Below are 19,800 nucleotides of genomic sequence, written 5' to 3' on the forward strand. Positions count from 1 at the left end.
TCCCATTATAACAACGATTGCAAAATGCAATTGTTTAAATATAAGAGTTATGGAAAAGCCAAATATTTGAACAAAACAAAAAGCAAATAAACAAGAAGAAAATAAAGAAAATAAAATTGTTTATAAAAAAATTAATCAAAAACTAGGTAATAAATAAAAAAAATTTAAACACAAAAAAATCATTGAATTTAAAAAAAAAACGCCAAAATTTAAAAAAATCGCCAAAAAATATTTTCTAGCTAAAAACGCAAAATTTTATAGAAATCCGGGAAAACTTTCAAAATAAGTTGAAAAATTATTGATAAAAATTCATCAAATATTGAAAGCAGACAAAATAATCAAAAAAACTCCAAAATTTAAAAAATATTTTCTACCTAGAAATGTTAAATTTGATAGAATTTCGGGAAAACTTTAAAAAAAAAAACGCTAGAAAAAATTTACAGCTAAACTGTTAAATTTGATAGGAATCCTGGAAAACTTGAAAAATAGTTCAAAACACCCAAGGCTTAAACAAAAAAATTGCTGTATCGCTGATTTTTTTAACAGAAAACATAAAATTTGGTAGAAAATTTACAAAATTGGGAAGAAAGCAGCACAAAAATAATAAAAACGCCAAAATTTAAAAAAAAATCGCCAAAAATATTTTCCATAAAAACGCTAAAATAATTTTTTACCTAAAATCTATCACAAATAACTGAATACATTGAAAATGTATAATTAAAAAAGTAAAAAACTCTAAAATTTAAATAATCGCTAAAATAATTTTCGCATAAAATAACGTTAAAATAGAATAGAAATGTACAAAGTGCAAAAATATTTGAAAAAAAAAACGCAAAAAAATAAATTTGATAGAAATTCGGGAAAACTTTCAAAATAAGTTGAAAAAATACTTCAAAACAAAAAAAAAACAGCAATATTAAAAAATAAAACGCTAAACTGTTAAATTTTGATAGAAATCAAGGGAAAACGTGAAAAATAGATAAAAACCTCCAACACCTTAAAAAAAAAACCCAAAATTCGATATTTTTTTTAACAAAAACTCTTACATTTGCTAAAAAATTCAAGAAATCGTGAAAATGTGTAAAAAAAATTTAAATCTTAAAAATAATAAAAAAACGCTAAAACAAAAAAAAATCGCTAAAATTATTTGTTCACCCAAAAACACAAAATTTTATTGAAAATTTACAAAATTAAAAAAAAAGAAATAAAAAAACGCCAAAATTAAAATAATCGCTAAAACTATTATCGATCAAATCCGTTACATTTTACAGAAAATCACCACAGCTCACAGCAAATCATCAAACAAAAACAGTTGCAGTTGCTAAAAAATTCAGGAAACCATGAAAAATATGTAAATATTCAAAATCTTAAAAATAATAAAAAATGCTAAAACAAAAAAATCGCTAGAATTCCAAAACACAAAATTTGATTGAAAATTTACAAAATTAAAAAAAAGAAATAAAAAAACGCCAAAATTAAAATAATCGCTAAAACTATTATCGATCAAATCCCTTACATTTTACAGAAAATCACCACAGCTCACAGGAAACCATGAAAAATATGTAAAAAAAAATATTCAAAATCTTAAAAATAAAAAACGCTAAAACAAAAAAAATACTAGAATTCCAAAACACAAAATTTGATTGAAAATTTACAAAATTAAAAAACGCCAAAATTAAAATAATCGCTAAAACTATTATCGATCAAATCCGTTACATTTTACAGAAAATCACCAAAAAGAAGGTCACAGCAAATCACCAAACAAAAACAGTTACAGTTGCTAAAAAATTCAGGAAACCATGAAAAATATGTAAAAAAAAATCAAACAAAAAAAAAATCGCAAAAATTAATTTTACACAAAACATAAATTTTTTGTGAAAAATTCTTGGCAAAAAAACAAAAATATCACCAAAGTACTAAATTTGATAAAAATATAAAAAAATGTCGAATTATATAAAAAACGCCAAAATTTAAAAAAATCGCTAACATAATTTTTAACTCAAATAACGTTAAATAGAAATGTATAAAACTGATAAATAATTCATCCAAAATTCCAAAAAATTAAAAAACGCCAAAATGAAAAAAAAAATCGCTAAAACTATTTTCTATCAACGACAAAATTGAAAAAAAAAATCGCTAAAATAATGTTTACATGAAATAACGTTAAAATAGATTAGAAATGCATAGACTGAAAATTAGTCATCCAAAATTCCAAAAAAATAAAAAACGCCAAAATGAAAAAAAAACGCTAAAATTATTTTCTATCAAAAACCATTAAATTTTAAAGAAAATCGCCAGAAATCCTTAAATTTTATAGAAATATAGGATAAATACATCAAAACCCATTTAGACTCAAAAAACATTTCAACATCTGTAAAATCGCTAAAAAAAAATTCTATCAAAAGTTCAAAAAACCTTAAAAATATAAAATTTAAGCATAATTCCTCAAAAAGTCATTATATTTAATAAAAAATCACAATTTTTTTTTTAAAATTTACATCAAACTCTCAAAAGTAAAAACGCCAACATTTTATAAAATCGCTAAAACAATTTTCTGGTGTTAGATTGGACAAAATATCCTACAAAAAAAGACAAACAATAAACATTATAAACCGAGTTTGATTTTTTAACCCTGCCTTGATTTTTCCAAAACACTCTGTAAATTTTCTGTTTCTATTACAAATTTTTTTTAATTGACATTCTCTAGTAATTATTTCGAAGTTTGTACAAAACTTTCCAAAACAGCAAATTCTTTAAAATATCGTTTTTGATCTTACCATAACATGGCCAATATTTTGAATGGTATTTTATGGTTTCTAATATTATATTTTATCAGCATCTGGTTGTCTTTATTCTGTGCCTTCTTCTATATAATTTTATCTATATTTGAAGTCTGTATACCGCCCATAAGTGTAAGTACTACCAAAAATAGAAATCTTCAAGATATTTCAAAATTTTCCTCAAAATTCTCTTATATTTTACAGAAACTAACGGAAATACTATTGAAGGGGATCATGTTCCCCCATACCTGTGCCCAGGGGGTGCATTCATGCAGGCCTTTATGCTGAAGAAGAAATATCTTCAATATTAATTTGCAGAAATTAAAAATTATTTAAATAAAGCAAGAAATGTTTCTTCTTTGAAAGAAAAAGTTTTTTTTTCCAATTCTATCCATTTCTCATAAAAACCAATTAAATTTCCATTTCAGTTTCGAAAAAATTTACATGAAAACCTCAACAAATTACTGGCTTTACAGAAAAGAAAAAAAATAATCAGATAAAAACCTTGTTGTTGCTTTTTCCCATAACGAGAAAAAAACGCATTTTGTGAAAATTACAAATTTGCGGTTTTATTGTTGTTTAACAAACGGCAAAAAGATAATTAAGATAAAAAGAAATGTGCAGTAACAAAAAAACAACAATGAAGCATAAAGCTAAACACAAAACTCAGGCTTTAACGTTTACACCTCTAAATGAACACAAAAAAATGAAAGATGCAAAAATCAAATGCAGTTAAAAAACGTTATCAGAGCTGAAAAGATAAATAAATATCTTTGGTAGCAAACAAAGAAGAGGAAAAAACGCATAAACAGAAATAATAATGACAACTTCAAATGTTAGATGTAAATAGCAGCAATAAAAAAAATGTAATAAAATGACAGGTAAAGACAAAAAACTAAATTAGTGTACAAAAAATACTAAAAAAAACTACAAAATTTATAAAATCGCTGAAATTATTTCCTAAAAAATCAGCAAAAACGTAAAAAATCGCTAAAATTCATAAATCGCCAAAATCATTAAATTTGATAGAAATTTAGTAAATTTATAAGAAAAAATAATTCAAAAATAAAAAATCGCCAAAATGTAAAAAAACGCTAAAATTTAAAAATCGCCAAAAATTATTAAATTTGGTACAAAATTGTTAAAATCACCAAAAACTTTAAAAAAATCGCCAAAATGTAGAAACCGCTTAAATTCATAAATTGCCAAAATCATTAAATTTTATAGAAATTTAGTAAATTTATAAGAAAAAATAATTCAAAAATAAAAAATCGCCAAAATGTAAAAAACGCCTAAATCAGAAATCGCCAAAATTATTAAATTTGGTACAAAATTGTTAAAATCACCAAAAACTTAAAAAAATCGCCAAAACTTAAAAACCGCTAAAATTTATAAATCGCCAAAATCATTAAATTTGATAGAAATTTAGTAAATTTATAAGAACAATACTTCTAAAATAAAAAATAGGTAAAATGTAAAAAAACTCAACATTCAGAAATCGCCAAAATATAAAAAACGCCTAAATTCAGAAATCGCCGAAATTATTAAATTTGGTACAAAATTGTTAAAATCACCAAAAACTTAAAAAAATCGCCAAAACTTAAAAACCGCTAAAATTTATAAATCGCCAAAATCATTAAATTTGATAGAAATTTAGTAAATTTATAAGAACAAATACTTCTAAAATAAAAAATCGGCAAAATGTAAAAAAACTCAACATTCAGAAATCGCCAAAAAACTAAATTTGGTAAAAATCTAGAAAATTTTGAAAAACTAATTAAACGCTAAGTAAAAGCGACAAAATTTAAAAAAAAATTTCCACAAAAATTAAAAAGAAATGTCAAACTTAAAAACAGCCAAAATTCATAAATCATTAAATTTGCTAGAAATCAAGTACATTTTGATAAATAAAATAAAAAATAGTTAATTGTTAAGTATAATCGCCAAAATTTTAAAAAACTTGATAAAAAATCCAAAAAAAATAATGAATTTGGACAATCCTTACAAAAATTAAAAACGCCAAAATTAAAAAAAAACGCTAAAAATCATAAATCGCCAAAATCATTAAATTTGGTAGAAATTCACTAAATTATGAAAAAATTGTTAAAAAAAAACACTTTTTACATGTGTTTTTTCGCCAAAATATTAAAAAGTCACAAAATTATGAAAAAAATTGGTAAAAAAACACATGTAAAAAATCGCCAAAATATTAAAAAGTCGTTAGAATTAAATTAGAAAAATAAACGTAAATTATATAAATATTTTCTCAAAAAAAATGTAAATTTTAATCAAATATCTAATGATTTGTCAAAAATAGCATCAAAATACATAAAAAGACCCACAAAATCAAAAAAACGCCAATATAAAAAAAACGCTGAAACAATTTTCTAACAAAAAAAGCATAATTTTATAGAAATTCGTCAAATTTAAATGGAAAAATACAATAAAAAACCCAAAAAAATAAAAACAGCCAAAATTTAAAAAAAACGCTAAAATTATTTTTTCATCAAAAAGCGTTAAATTGCTTTTTAAAACATAAAATTAGTCAAAATTAGCATGGTTGTTCAAGAATAGCCTCAATAAATATCAAAAACCCACAAAAATAACAAATCGCTGAAACTATTTTCTAACAAAAATCCTCGAATTTTATAAAAATTAGCCCAAAAAATAAAAACATCAAAAATTTAAAAGAAAATGCTAAATTATTATTTCACTAATCAAAAAGTGTGGAAAACAATCAAAACAACGTAAAATTTAGTCAAAAATGTAATGGTTTGTCAAAAATAATTTCAAAATATATAAAAGTCCCTAACAAAATACGTCGAATTTTGTAGAAATTCGTAAAATTGTAAAACAAAAAGCCCAAAAAATTAAAATTATTTGTTCACCAAACAATGTTATCTTATGAAAACAAGTCAAAATAACTTCGGAAAACATGCGAAAATTGACAAAAAGCTCTGAATTTTCAATAAATAAAAATCGTAAAAATAATTTTCTATCAAAAAGTAGTTAAATTTTATAGAAATTCAAAAATAAAAAATTTTAATATTTAAGAAAAAAAAAACGCCAAAATTAAAAAAAAATCGCTAAAACAGTTTTCTAACAAAAATCATATAATTTGATAGAAATTGTCAAAATTATAAATATAAAGTTGAAATATGCCCAAAAACACAAAACAAAAAAACAAAATTTGGGAAAAATTACTGAAGAAAAAAACGTCAAAAATTTCAAAAATCGCCAAAAAAAAGTTTTTTTTAAAAAAAAAATTCAAATGTAATAGAAATTAACAAAATAGTAAAAATGAACACCAATATCAAAAAAAATATCTGAATTATTTTTTCCAAAAAGCGTTAAAATGAAATAGTAAAGGGATTATTTTTTTTTATAAATATTCGCAATATTATGAAAACTCACTCAAATGATACATCAAATTATCTACAGAATAAAAAAAGCCTAAATAAAAAAAAAACTCTAAAATTATTTTTGAATTAAAATCGCTTAATTTGACAGAAATTCATAAAATTTAAAAAAAAAATATTTAAAATATCCATCAAATTGTTTTTCTTATAAAATGGTAATGAAAAATCACTCAAATGATAACATCAAAATCTCCATAAAATAAAAAAGCACCAAAATAAAAAAACGCCAAAATTATTTTCAAATTAAAAACTTTTAATTTTACAGAAATTCATAAAATTTATTTGCAAAAGCCATCAATCCCAAAAAAAAAAATCGCTAAAATATTTTTTTCCAAAAATCGCTAAAATGAAATAGTAAAGGTATTGTTTTTCTTATAAATATTTTAAAATATGCTAGAAATTCGCAATATTATGAAAACTTACTCAAATGATACATCAAAATATCTACAGAATAAAAAAAGCCTAAATAAAAAAAACGCTAAAATTATTTTTGAATTAAATCGCTTAATTTGACAGAAATTCATAAAATTAAAAAAAAATATATTTAAAATATCCATCAAATTGTTTTTCTTATAAAATGGTAAAAATTCGCATTATTATGAAAAATCACTCAAATGATAACATCAAAATCTCCATAAAATAAAAAAGCACCAAAATAAAAAAAACGCCAAAATTATTTTCAAATTAAAAACTTTTAATTTTACAGAAATTCATAAAATTTATTTGCAAAAGCCATGAATCCCAAAAAAAAATATCAAAAAAATCGCTAAAATATTTTTTTCCTATAAATATTTTATAATATGCTAGAAATTCGCAATATTATGAAAACTCACTCAAATGATACATCAAAATATCTACAGAATAAAAAACGCTTAAATAAAAAAAAACGCTAAAATTATTTTTGAATTAAAATCGCTTAATTTGACAGAAATTCATAAAATTTAAAAAAAAAAATATTTAAAATATCCATCAAATTGTTTTTCTTATAAAATGGTAATGAAAAATCACTCAAATGATAACATCAAAATCTCCATAAAATAAAAAAACGCTAAAATTATTTTCAAATTATAAACTTTTATTTTTACAGAAATTCATAAAATTTATTTGCAAAAGCCATCAATCCCAAAAAAAATATCAAAAAAATCGCTAAAATGAAATAGTAAAGGTATTGTTTTTCTTATAAATATTTTATAATATGCTAGAAATTCGCAATATTATGAAAAATCACTCAAATGATACATCAAAATATCTACAGAATAAAAAAAGCCTAAATAAAAAAAAAACGCTAAAATTATTTTTGAATTAAAATCGCTTAATTTGACAGAAATTCATAAAATTTAAAAAAAAAAATATTTAAAATATCCATCAAATTATTATGAAAAATCACTCAAATGATAACATCAAAATCTCCATAAAATAAAAAAGCACCAAAATAAAAAAAACGCCAAAATTATTTTCAAATTAAAAACTTTTAATTTTACAGAAATTCATAAGCCATGAAAAACCCCAAAAAAAAAATATCAAAAAAAAATCGCTAAAATATTTTTTTTAAAAAAGCGCTAAAATGAAATAGTAAGGCGATTATTTCTTTTTATAAATATTTTATTATATGCTAGAAATTCGCAATATTATGAAAACTCACTCAAATAATACATCAAAATCTTTACAAAATAAAAAAAGCGCTAAAATTATTTTTGAATTAAAAATTCTTAATTTTACAAAAATTCATAAAATTTATTTGCAAAAGTTGATCCCAAAAAAAATATCATACCAAAATCAAAAAAAAAAAATTGCTAAAATATTTTTTTTGAAAAAACCGCTAAAATGAAATAGTAAAGGGATTATTTTTTTTTTTATAAATATTCACAATATTATGAAAACTCACTCAAATGATACATCAAATCTCTACAGAATAAAAAACGCCTAAATAAAAAAAAACGCTAAAATTATTTTTGAATTAAAAACTTTTAATTTTACAGAAATTCATAAAATTTATTTGCAAAAGCCATCAATACAAAAAAAAAAATCGCTAAAATATTTTTTTCCAAAAAGCGCTAAAATGAAATAGTAAAATAGTATTTTATAATATGCTAGAAATTCGCAATATTATGAAAACTCACTCAAATGATACATCAAATCTCTACAGAATAAAAAACGCCTAAATAAAAAAAAACGCTAAAATTATTTTTGAATTAAAATCGCTTAATTTGAAATATATGAAATATTCATCAAAATCCGTTTAATTTGATAAAAATTCACAAAAAACGGCAAAATAAAAAAAATCGCTAAAATAATTTTCCAGGCAAAAACTATGAAAATTTACAAAATTATAATAAATCTAATGGTTTATAGTTAAAAATCCCAAAAATAATAAAAAAAACACCAAAAAGTTTAAAAAATTACTAAAATTATTTTCTCTTTGAAAAGTCCAATTCAATCTCAGCAATCTCCCAAATCCAAAAAAAAAAATGACTTAAACTTAAAACAAAAACTTGTTTAAAATAAATATCCATGTTTAGCTATTAAATTAGATAATTTCTCTACAAAAATTACCTAAAATATTATGCAATCTATACACGTTTTATTTATTTATTTTTTGTCTAGTTTGTTTATTTTAAACAGTCATCTCTTTTGTCTGGTCATGTTTATGTGATTTTCTACCTGTATTTTTTTTTGTCCAACTTTATGATAATGTTCATAATTTTGTTTTATGTAATTTAGCCTATAATTACTTAAATAATTTCTCTACTGTAGCCAGCAAAAGTGCTGGTTTTAAATGTGAAATGTTGTCACCAAAACTTTACCACCATTATTACTTGAGTAATAAAAAAATAAAACGTTTTAAGATTAAAATTACATTAAGGTCATAAAAAAAAGAAAAAACTAGACAGACATATTAAAAGAAATAAACCACAAACTTGAGAGTTAAGAAAATGAAAAGTGAATTTAGGGCTGTTAAAAATAAACTTTATTTAGGCAATAGCTAATTATAACCAAATAATATAAAATAAATAAAATATTGTAAAAGCAACATATATTTTCAAATAAATTGCATTTATTTATTTCCAGTAATTTCATAGTTTTTTTTTTAAATTAACATTATCTTTTTTATAATGCCAGATTTTGTATCAAACTTTGTGTTTATCAATTTCAAAGATAAGATTTTGTTATTTTCTTTATCTGCTGATACAAACACACTGTGCAACAAATTAGCGCTTTATTGTATTTGAATAATTTCTTAAACAAATAAAAATCCTATTTATTTGTTATGCTTTCTTTTTGCTTAAACACATTGTTAAAAAATGTGTTTAATTTGTACCTCGCACTATTTATAAATGTTCTTTTAACAGTAATGAGAGCTTTAAATTTGTTTAACTATTTTTCCAATGATTTTTTGTGAATTTTTAAAAATTTTTTTCAAAAAGATTATTTAAGCGATTTTTGAAAGTTTGGTGATTTTTATTTTTTAGACAATTTTAGCTTACTTTTATTATAATTGTTAAATTATCAACATTTTTAATGTTTGTCAAGAAAGTAATTTTAGCGTTTTTTTATTTTGGTGATTTTTATAATTACTTGCCATATTTTAAAGATTTTAAACAATTTTTCCTATGATTTTTCTGAATTTTTATAATTTTTAAACAATTATCGCTTTTGTTAAAAAATTTTGTTGGCGTTTTTTTTTAGATTTTCCTAATTTTTCGACTTATTTTTAACAATTTAGTAAATTTTTAACAAATTTAATACTTTTTGCAAGGAAGTAATTTTGGCGTTTTTTTGTATTTTTTTTTTCAATTACGTGAATTTCATTGCAATTTAACTTTTTTTTTTAAATGCTGCGTTTTTTGAAGCTTTTAATTAATTTAAGTTATTTTCTATAAAATTTATCGCTTTTGCTCAAAAAATAATTTTTGGCGTTTTTTATTTTTTTTAAGATTTTACTAATTTTTCGATTTATTTTTAACAATTTAGTAAATTTTTAACAAAATTATTACTTTTAGCAGGAAAGTAATTCTAGGGTTTTTTTAATTTTCAGGTACGCTATCCAATTTAGCAGCAATGTGATTTCTGCTACAGGATTTTAAATTATGTTTCTAATAGAATTATTAATTTGGCGTTTTTTTATTTTTTTTTAAGATTTTCCTAATTTTTCGACTTAGTTTTAACAATTTAGTAAATTTTTAAAAAATTTAATAATTTTAGCAAGAAAGTAATTTTGTCGTTTTTATGTTAGATACTAAATTTAACAATTCTTTAAAAAAAAATTCCAATTTAGTAATTTTTCTTTTTTTTTAAAGATTTGCGTTTTTATTGCTGCCATTTTAGCGATTTTTCCTTTTGGCTTTTTTTTGCAGTCTCTTCTAATTTTTTACTTTTTTTCTAAATTTAAAACTCTTATGCAATTTTTTTTAAATTTGGTCAAAAAATTATTTTTAGCGTTTTTATAATTTTGGCGTTTTTTAATTTTTTTTTTTAAGATTTTACAAAATTTTCGATTGATTTTTTACAATTTAGTAAATTTTTAACAAAATTAATACTTTTAGCAAGAAAGTAATTTTAGCGTTTTTTTTATTTTGACGATTTTTTGATTATTTACTAATTTGCAGTTACGCTATGCTAATTTAGCAGCAATGTGATTAATGCTACAATTAAGAATTTCTTGCAAAATGTATTAATTTTGTTAAAAATTTACTAAATCGAAAATTAAGTAAAATCCTAAAAAAAAATAAAAAACGCTAAAAATAATTTTTTGAAAGTCATTTTGGCGTTTTTTTTTTTAATTTTTTCGTTTTTAAGCTAGAAATCAAATTTAACAATTTTTTTTTTGAAAAATTTTGCTTTTTTAGGCTTTAAAATTTCAATTTAGTAATTTTTCGTTTTTTTTTTTAAAGGTTTGTGTTTTAGTGCTGCCATTTTAGCGATTTTTTGTTTTGGCGTTTTTTTGCAGTTTTCTTCTAATTTTTTACTTTTTTCCTAAACTTGTTATTTTTTGCTAGTGTTTACAGTTTAGCGATTTTTTTTTGTATTTTAGCTTTTTTTTAATTACGTTTTTCTAATTTTTAACGATTTTTTTTTTTAATATTATTGCTTCATTTCTCTATTATTTGTTTGTTATTTAACTAATAAGAATGATATTCTTTGTAGTTTTGCCACTTTGGCGATTTTATTAGTTCTAGCAGTTTTTAGCTGTTTGTATTTTAGCGTTTTTTTGGCGTTCTCTAATTTTATTTAAATAAAAATGTGTTTTTTGTGTTATAAAGTTAAGCGATTTTTTTTTTGTATTTTAGTGTTTTTTTAAATTTATATTTATAATCAAAATTTCCAATTTAGCAACAATGTGATTTCTGCTACAGGATTTTAAATTATTAATTTGGTCAAAAAATTATTTTTAGCGTTTTTTTATTTTCTTTAGGATTTTACTTATTTTTCGATTTAGTAAATTTTTAACAAAATTAATACTTTTAGCAAGAAAGTAATTTTGGCGTTTTTATATATTCTGGTTTTTTTTTAATTACTTGCTAATTTGTTACGCTATTTTAGTGTGATTACTGCTACAAATTTTAAATTATTTTTCTAATGATTTGTCTAAATTTTAAGAATTTGTATACAATTATTAAATTTGGTCAAAAAATTATTTTTAGCGTTTTTTATAATTTTGGCGTTTTTTAATTTTTTTTTTTAAGATTTTACAAATTTTTCGATTAATTTTTAACAATTTAGTAAATTTTTAACAAAATTAATACTTTTTGCTAGAAATTAATTCTAGCGTTTTTTTTTATTTTGACGATTTTTTGATTATTCACTAATTTGCAGTTACGCTATGCTAATTTCTTGCAAAAAGTATTAATTTTGTTAAAAATTTACTAAATCGAAAATTAAGTAAAATCCTAAAAAAAAATAAAAAACGCTAAAAATAATTTTTTGATAAGAAATACAAGAAAGTCATTTTGGCGTTTTTTTTTTTGTAATTTTTTCGTTTTTAAGCTAGAAATCAAATTTAACAATTTTTTTTTGAAAAATTTTGCTTTTTTAGGCTTTAAAATTTCAATTTAGTAATTTTTCGTTTTTTTTTATAAAGATTTGAGTTTTAGTGCTGCCATTTTAGCGATTTTTTGTTTTGGCGTTTTTTTGCAGTTTTCTTCTAATTTTTTACTTTTTTCCTAAACTTGTTATTTTTTGCTAGTGTTTACAGTTTAGCGATTTTTTTGTATTTTAGCTTTTTTTTAATTACGTTTTTGTAATTTTTAACGATTTTTTTTTAATTTTATTACTTAATTTCTCTATTTGTTTGTTATTTAACTAATAACAATGATATTCTTTGTAGTGTTGCCACTTTGGCGATTTCATTAGTTCTAGCAGTTTTTAGCTGTTTGTATTTTAGCGTTTTTTTGGCGTTCTATAATTTTATTTAAATAAAAATATGTTTTTTGTGTTATAAAGTTAAGCAATTTTGTGTTTTTTTAAATTTATATTTATAATCAAAATTTAGTTTTTTTTTAATTTTATAACTAAATTTCTCTATTATTTTTGTTCTTATTAAAATAAGACTGATTGATATTCATTGTATCTACTTAGGGGATTTTTTTTTAAGTTTTTTTCAATATTTTAATTGAATAAGAATTTTTCCATTTTAGCGTTTTTTAACTAATTTTTAAAAAAAATTTAATTTTAAAACTTAATTTCTCTATTATTTTTGTTCTTATTAAAATAACACTGATAATCATTGTAGTGTTGCCACTTTGGCGATTTTTTATTTCAGCGTTTTTTTTTATTTTTTTCCAATTTTTGTTTTTATTTTTAATGTTCTATTCAATTATTTTTACCCAATAAAAATAATGTTATTTCTGTTGTTGCCACTTTGTGATTTTTTTTAGTTTAGCGTTTTTTAAATTATTATAATTTTCTGTTAAAATTTTTGTTTATAATTTTAAGACAAAAATTCTGTATTATTTCTACAGAATGTTATTCTTTGTAATGTTGCCACTTTGGCGTTTTTTTTTAGTTTTACGATATTTTTTGCTGTTGCCACTTGGCGATTATTTTCCATATTTTTTTTCAGCCTTAATAAATCTAGTAGTTATTATTAGTCTTTATTAGTTAACATTTAAATTATGTATTTTGTGGTGTTGCCACTTTGGCGATTTTTTTCGATATTTTTCTTATCGGCCTTAATAAATCTATTAGTCTCAATTAGTTAAATTTTTAAATAAGTTTTTTGTGGTGTTGCCACTTTGGCGATTTTTTTTCATTTGGCGTTTTTTTTAATATTTTGAAAATTTATTTTGACCACTTTGGCGTTTTTTCGATATATTTTTTAATTTTTTTTTATCAGCCTTAATTAGTTAGCCTCAATTAGTTATATTTTAAATTAAGTTTTTTGGCGATTTTTTTGATTTGGCGTTTTTTTAATATTTTGAAAATTTATTTTTATTAATCTAAATGAATTAGTAAAATTTAAATTATGTTTTTTTTTTTGATGTTGCCACTTTGGCGATTTTTTTTACTTTTGACGTTTTTTCAATATTTTTTTTAATCAGCCTTATAAATCTATTAGTTTGAATTATTTAAAATTAAGTTATGTTTTTTGCAGTGTTGCCACTTTAGCGATTTTTTCAATATTTTTATCAATCTTAATAAAATTTATTAGTCTCAATTAGTAAACATTTAAATTATGTTTTTTGTGGTGTTGCCACTTTGGCTATTTTTTACTTTTGGCGTTTTTTTCGATATTTTTTTTTAAATTAGTCTCAATTAGTTCAATTTTAAAATAAGTATCTTGTGGTGTTGCCACTTTGGCGATTTTTTTTTCATTTGGCGTTTTTTTTAATATTTTGAGAATTTATTTTTATCAATCTAATATGAATTAGTTAAAATTTAAATTATTTAAATTTTTTGATGTTGCCACTTTGGCGATTTATTTACTTTTGACGTTTTTTCAATATTTTTTTTAATCAGCCTTATTTGAGCCTAGTTTGAATTATTTAAAATTAAGTTATGTTTTTTGCAGTGTTGCCACTTTAGCGATTTTTTATTTTGGCGTTTTTTTCAATATTTTCTTAAATATTTTTATCAATCTTAATAAAATTTTTTTTATCTCAATTAGTAAACATTTAAATTATGTTTTTTGTGGTGTTGCCACTTTGGCGATTTTATTTCATTTGGCGTTTTTTTAATATTTTTATAATTTCTTTTTATCAATCTAATATATCTATTAGTCTCAATTAGTCAACATTTAAATTATGTATTTTGTGGTGTTGCCATTTTGGCGATTTTTTTACTTCTGGCGTTTTTTTCGATATTTTTTAATTTTTTTTATCAGCCTTAATAAATCTATTAGTCTCAATTAGTTAAATTTTAAATTAAGTTTTTTGTGGTGTTGCCACTTAGCGATTTTTTTTCATTTGGTGTTTTTTTAATATTTTTAAAATTTCTTTTTATCAATCTAATATATCTATTAGTCTCAATTAGTTAAAATTTGAATTTTTTTCGGTGTTGCCACTTTGGCGATTTTTTTTTACTTTTGGCGTTTTTTTCAATATTTTTTTTTAATTTTTGTTTATTAGCCTTAATAAATCTATTAGTTTAAACTAATTAATATAATAACATTAATTTTTAAGTGTTGCTATTTTAGCGATTTTTTTATATCGTTTATATTTCTGCACATTTTATTGGTTTTAATCAATTTCAAATTATAATTTTTGCATTACATAAACATTTATAGTCTTGAATATTTTATTTGTTATTTTTTTTTTAATTTTAAATTAAATTTTTTTTTAAATTTTTTCCATTTCACTTTGATTTTTTATTAAATTTTGAAGTTTTCATTGAATTGTTGATACATATTAGGCTTTATTTTTTTGTTATATTTTTTTTTATTTAATTATTTTATTTCGTTTTTTTAATAGTTTTTGCATTTTATGTATGAAATTTTTCATTAGTTTCATCATTAGTTTAAAGTATTAAACAAATTTTGTAAAACTGTTTTTGTGTAAAAATTTTCATTGTATAGGTATGTTTTATGCAGCGTATTAGTTAATTTAAAAATTTTCACAATGAAAGTTGGAATTATGAACAAAATGGAACAAACAAAAAAAATAACAATAAATAACACATTACTACTACAGCCAACACATAAATGAAAACAACAAAAAAAAAATACTTTAATAACAAAAACTTGTAATAACAAAAAATGTTAATAATTTTTAACTGAAAACAAAAGCATTTTTTTTAAATTTTTTTGTATGAGTTTCATTTCATACTGGCTGTTAATGATCACGTGAAAGAAAAACATATAATTTGCGTTATTTTCGAGTTTGTTACAATTTTTATGGGCAAAAAAAAACGTTGTTAATTCTCATAAATTTTGGAAAAATTGAGAATATTTAGAGAAAAAATAATAACAATTAAAAAAATTACACTTTCAAAGTTATTAAAGCGTGACATAAACCAAAAAAATAATTAAATTTGTTTATTTTTTGAAAAAAACTTAAAAATATTTTTATTTTTTATTAAGTTTTAAAAACTTTTACCACTTTTTTTCAAATCCCACCACAATTTTTTTTTTTTTTTCAAACTCCCACCATCATTTTTAACCAAATTTGTTACAAAAAACTTCCGTTCCATAGAAATTTCTTTTTTGTTAATAATTTGTTGTTAGATTATTTCTATTTTTTTTATATAAAACCGGTTAATTTTGCACAAAGAAGCCGTATAATAAACCAAACTAAACCTGATTATTCAATCAATTTCTAATTTTATTTTGTTTAACAATTTAAATAAAATTAATTAAATTTGTAAAGAATCGTATTTAAGTATTAAGAAATATTATTTAACACGTACTTTAACCTTAGATGCGAAATTTTGTTAGATTTTTATAAACAATAACAGCCGAAATAAACAATTAACGTTAATGATTTGTTTTTTTCTCTCTCTCTCGAATTTTAAACAACAATTTCAAGGCGTTCTACAAATGAAATGTTAAATAAAAGTACGTTAAACGCGCCAATACACCAGCAAAATATTCAAAGAAATTAAGCGTTTTTGTGTAACACTAAACAACCTTAAGCGACGACGTGTTTGAGCCAACTAAAATGGTCAAAATATGCCGGGGCTCTTGTGCAAATTCTTTCGAAAAACTATGCCAAGAAAATAGTTATAAAGAGGGTTAAATCACAAAAAAGAGCAACAAATAAACAACAACAATGAAGAGTAAAGAGCATAAATAAGAAGAGAGAACGTCAGCAAACAAGTTTGAAGAGGTTTGAAGGCAGCCACAAACAACAGGAATGGAAATTTAGTATTTTTTAAATAACGAAAAATTTAACGAATAAAAATTTTCTAAACCAAAAAGATTTGAATTATTTCTCTAACAAATTCATTTAACTTAAGTAAATTTAAATTGAAACCTGGAAAAATTTCAAAATTTTGTGAATTTAAAAAACTTAACGAAACTTTATTTTCTATACCAAAGGTATTCGAAACATTTCAATACTACATTCGTTTAGCTATAATAAATCTAAATTAAAACCAGTAAAAATTTTAAAATTTTGTGAATTTAAAAAACTTAACGAAACTTTATTTTCTATACCAAAGGTATTCGAAACATTTCAATACTACATTCGTTTAGCTTAAGTAAATGTAAACTGAAACCTGAAAAAATTTCAAAATTTTGTGAATTTAAAAAACTTAACGAAACTTTATTTTCTATACCAAAGGTATTCGAAACATTTCAATACTACATTCGTTTAGCTTAAATAAATGTAAATTGAAACCTGAAAAAATTTCAAAATTTTGTGAATTTAAAAAACTTAACGAAACTTTATTTTCTGAACCAAAAGTATTTGAATTAGTTCAATACCACATTCGTTTAGCTTTAATAAATCTAAATTAAAACCAGTGAAAACTTCAAAACTTGGAAAATTTAAAAAACTTAACGAAACTTTATTTTCTATACCAAAGGTATTCGAAACATTTCAATACCACATTCGTTTAGCTTTAATAAATTTAAATTAAAACCAGTGAAAATTTCAAAATTTGGAAAATTTAAAAAACTTAACGAAACTTTATTTTCGAAACGAAAAGGATTTGAATTATTTCAATACCACATTCGTTTTGCTTTAATAAATCTAAATTAAAACCAGTAAAAATTTCAAAATTTGGAAAATTTAAAAAACTTAACGAAACTTTATTTTCAAAACGAAAAGGATTTGTATTATTTCAATACCACATTCGTTTTGCTTTAATAAATATAAATTAAAATCAGCAAAAATTTCGAAATTTGAAGAATTTAAAAAACTTAACGAAACTTTATTTTCTAAACCAAAAGGATTTGAACAATTTTAATACTAAATCCATTTAGCTTAAATGAATATAAATTGAAACCAATACAAATTTCAAAATTTTGTGAATTTAAAAAACTTAACGAAACTTTATTTTCTAAACCAAAAGGATTTGAATAATTTTAATACTAAATTCATTTAGCTAAAATGAATATAAATTGAAACCTATACAAATTTAAATATTTTGTGAATTTAAAAAACTTAACGAAACTTTATTTTCTAAACCAAAAGGATTTGAATAATTTCAATGCCATATTCGTTTAGCATAAATAATTACAAATTGAAATCAGCAATATTTTAAAAACTTTGGAAATGTAAAAAACTTAACGAAACTTTATTTTCTAAACCAAAAGGATTTCAATAATTTTAATACTAAATTCATTTAGCTTAAATAAATGTAAATTGAAACCAATACAAATTTAAAACTTTTGTGAATTTAAAAAACTTAACGAAACTTTATTTTCTAAACTAGAAGGATTTGAATGATTTGAATACTACCTTCGTCTAGGTTAAATAATTTTGAATGTAAATCAAACAAATTTTCATTTTTTTCAAATTAAAATACTTAACGAAACCAATTATTAACAAAATTTATTAAATTTGTGTTTTTTACAATATCATTCAGTTTTCCATGCCTGACTCACAACATGTTTGACCAGGTTTGAGGTTGAGAGCATAGTAATGGAATTTGTTTTTGTTTGTGCATGTGCTTGTGTTTGTTTTTTCTTCATTCTTCTTTATTTGGGTGTGTTCGTAAACCAAATAAAGGACATCACGTTTTTAGGATTTAAAAGAGTTTTTGTTGTTGTTTTTAGCTGCATTGTGCTTGCCAAAAGAGAATAAAGTAAAAACCATAAACGTGACTAGAATAGTTTCACACTCAAAAACAAGAATACAAGAAAAAGAAATATTAAAACAAGCCAAGTGTTAAATGAATTCTAGAATTTTAATATAAAAAAACAACAAAAAATTTTGATTTAAAATAAAAAAAAATACAATTTTTCTTTAATAAATTTAAAATACTTTTATTATTCTAAAAACTTATTTCTTTCTTTCTTCAATTTCCACTTTAAAATGTTTGCCTTTTATGCCCTTTTTCCCCAATACTACTCTTCTAATAAAGGTGTGAACCATTCACCATTCATTTCATTCTTCAAACTCATGCACTGTAGCAAAATAAAAAAAAAAACAACAACAAAAAGAAAACAAAGCTGGAAAAACTTTTGAGAAGGTCTTGTTCAACACTTGAATGCATTTTCTCATCATTTAAAAGTTTGTGTAGAAAAATATGTATTAAAAAACTCGTAAAAAAGAACACAAATGTGAAAAAGAAGAAAAAAGTTTACGAATTCTTAAAGTTTTTCTTCTTATTTCACTATAATTAAGTGCTTATGAGAGTGTAGTTTCAACGAAAATTTCCTGAAGTTTAAGTTTCTTTTTTTCTCCCAACAATTTGCAATAATTATGGGAAAATATGTAAATTTTTTTTTTGCTCATAAAGCCGACTAATGTTAAAAGGAAATGAAGAGTGTCTAAGAAGATTTAGATGAAAAAAATAAAATGTAAAGGGGGAAATCGTGTGTGAGCAGAAACTAGCAATATTTAAAGCGGTTGTCTAGGGGGGAGAAATAAAATAATATTTTAACTAAAGCATAATTTAAGGGGAAAACTAATTCATTAATAAAATATAGAAAAAATTTCTAGGTTTATCGAAACGACGATAAGTTTTTTAAAGGAATAAAAACAAACTCAAATCTAATATTAATAAAACTTAATTATGAAAAATTAAATTTAATTGGCAAAACTTTAAAATGTGTGTATTTCAATACACAATTGTTTAACATAAACGAATTTTGTGTTAAAATAATTCAAAGCCCTTTAGTTTAGAAAATAAAGTTTCGTTAAGTTTATTAATTGAACAAAAATTTTAAATGTTACTTGGTTTAAAAATACAATTATTTAAGCTAAACGAATGTAGTATTGAAACCACTCAAATCCGTTTAATTAAAAAAATAAAGTTTCGTTAAGTTTTTTAAATGTCCAAAATCTTAAAATTATTTCTTGATTTATATACTTAATTATTTAAAATAAACGAATTTAATATCGAATTTATTCAAATACTTTTGGTTTCGAAAATAAAGTTTCGTTAAGTTTTTTAAATTCTCAAAATTTCGAAACTTCTTTTGATTGTGAATCAAAACTATTATATTTAAATGAATTTAGTAAAATTATGTTTTAAAAATGTTTAGTTTTAAAAATAAA

The 19,800-nt window shown here is 21.5% G+C and overlaps 1 protein-coding gene across 5 annotated transcripts in view; it reads right to left on the reverse strand.

Annotated features, from left to right (window-relative positions):
- The window catches only part of nuf (rab11 family-interacting protein nuf), a 140,028-nt gene that overhangs the window by 74,166 nt on the left and 46,062 nt on the right, over nucleotides 1–19,800 (reverse strand). The window contains exon 1 of one of the 5 annotated variants that reach the window (XM_065502778.1): nucleotides 16,040–16,220. The exons of the other annotated variants lie outside the window; for them this stretch is intronic. The gene's annotated coding sequence lies outside the window, so the exon portion shown is untranslated. Of the gene's footprint in view, nucleotides 1–16,039; nucleotides 16,221–19,800 lie in introns of those variants that run through there. 5 annotated transcript variants of the gene reach the window in all.

Source organism: Calliphora vicina, chromosome 3 (genome assembly GCF_958450345.1).
Source record: "Calliphora vicina chromosome 3, idCalVici1.1, whole genome shotgun sequence".
Taxonomy (NCBI): Eukaryota; Metazoa; Arthropoda; class Insecta; order Diptera; family Calliphoridae; genus Calliphora; species Calliphora vicina.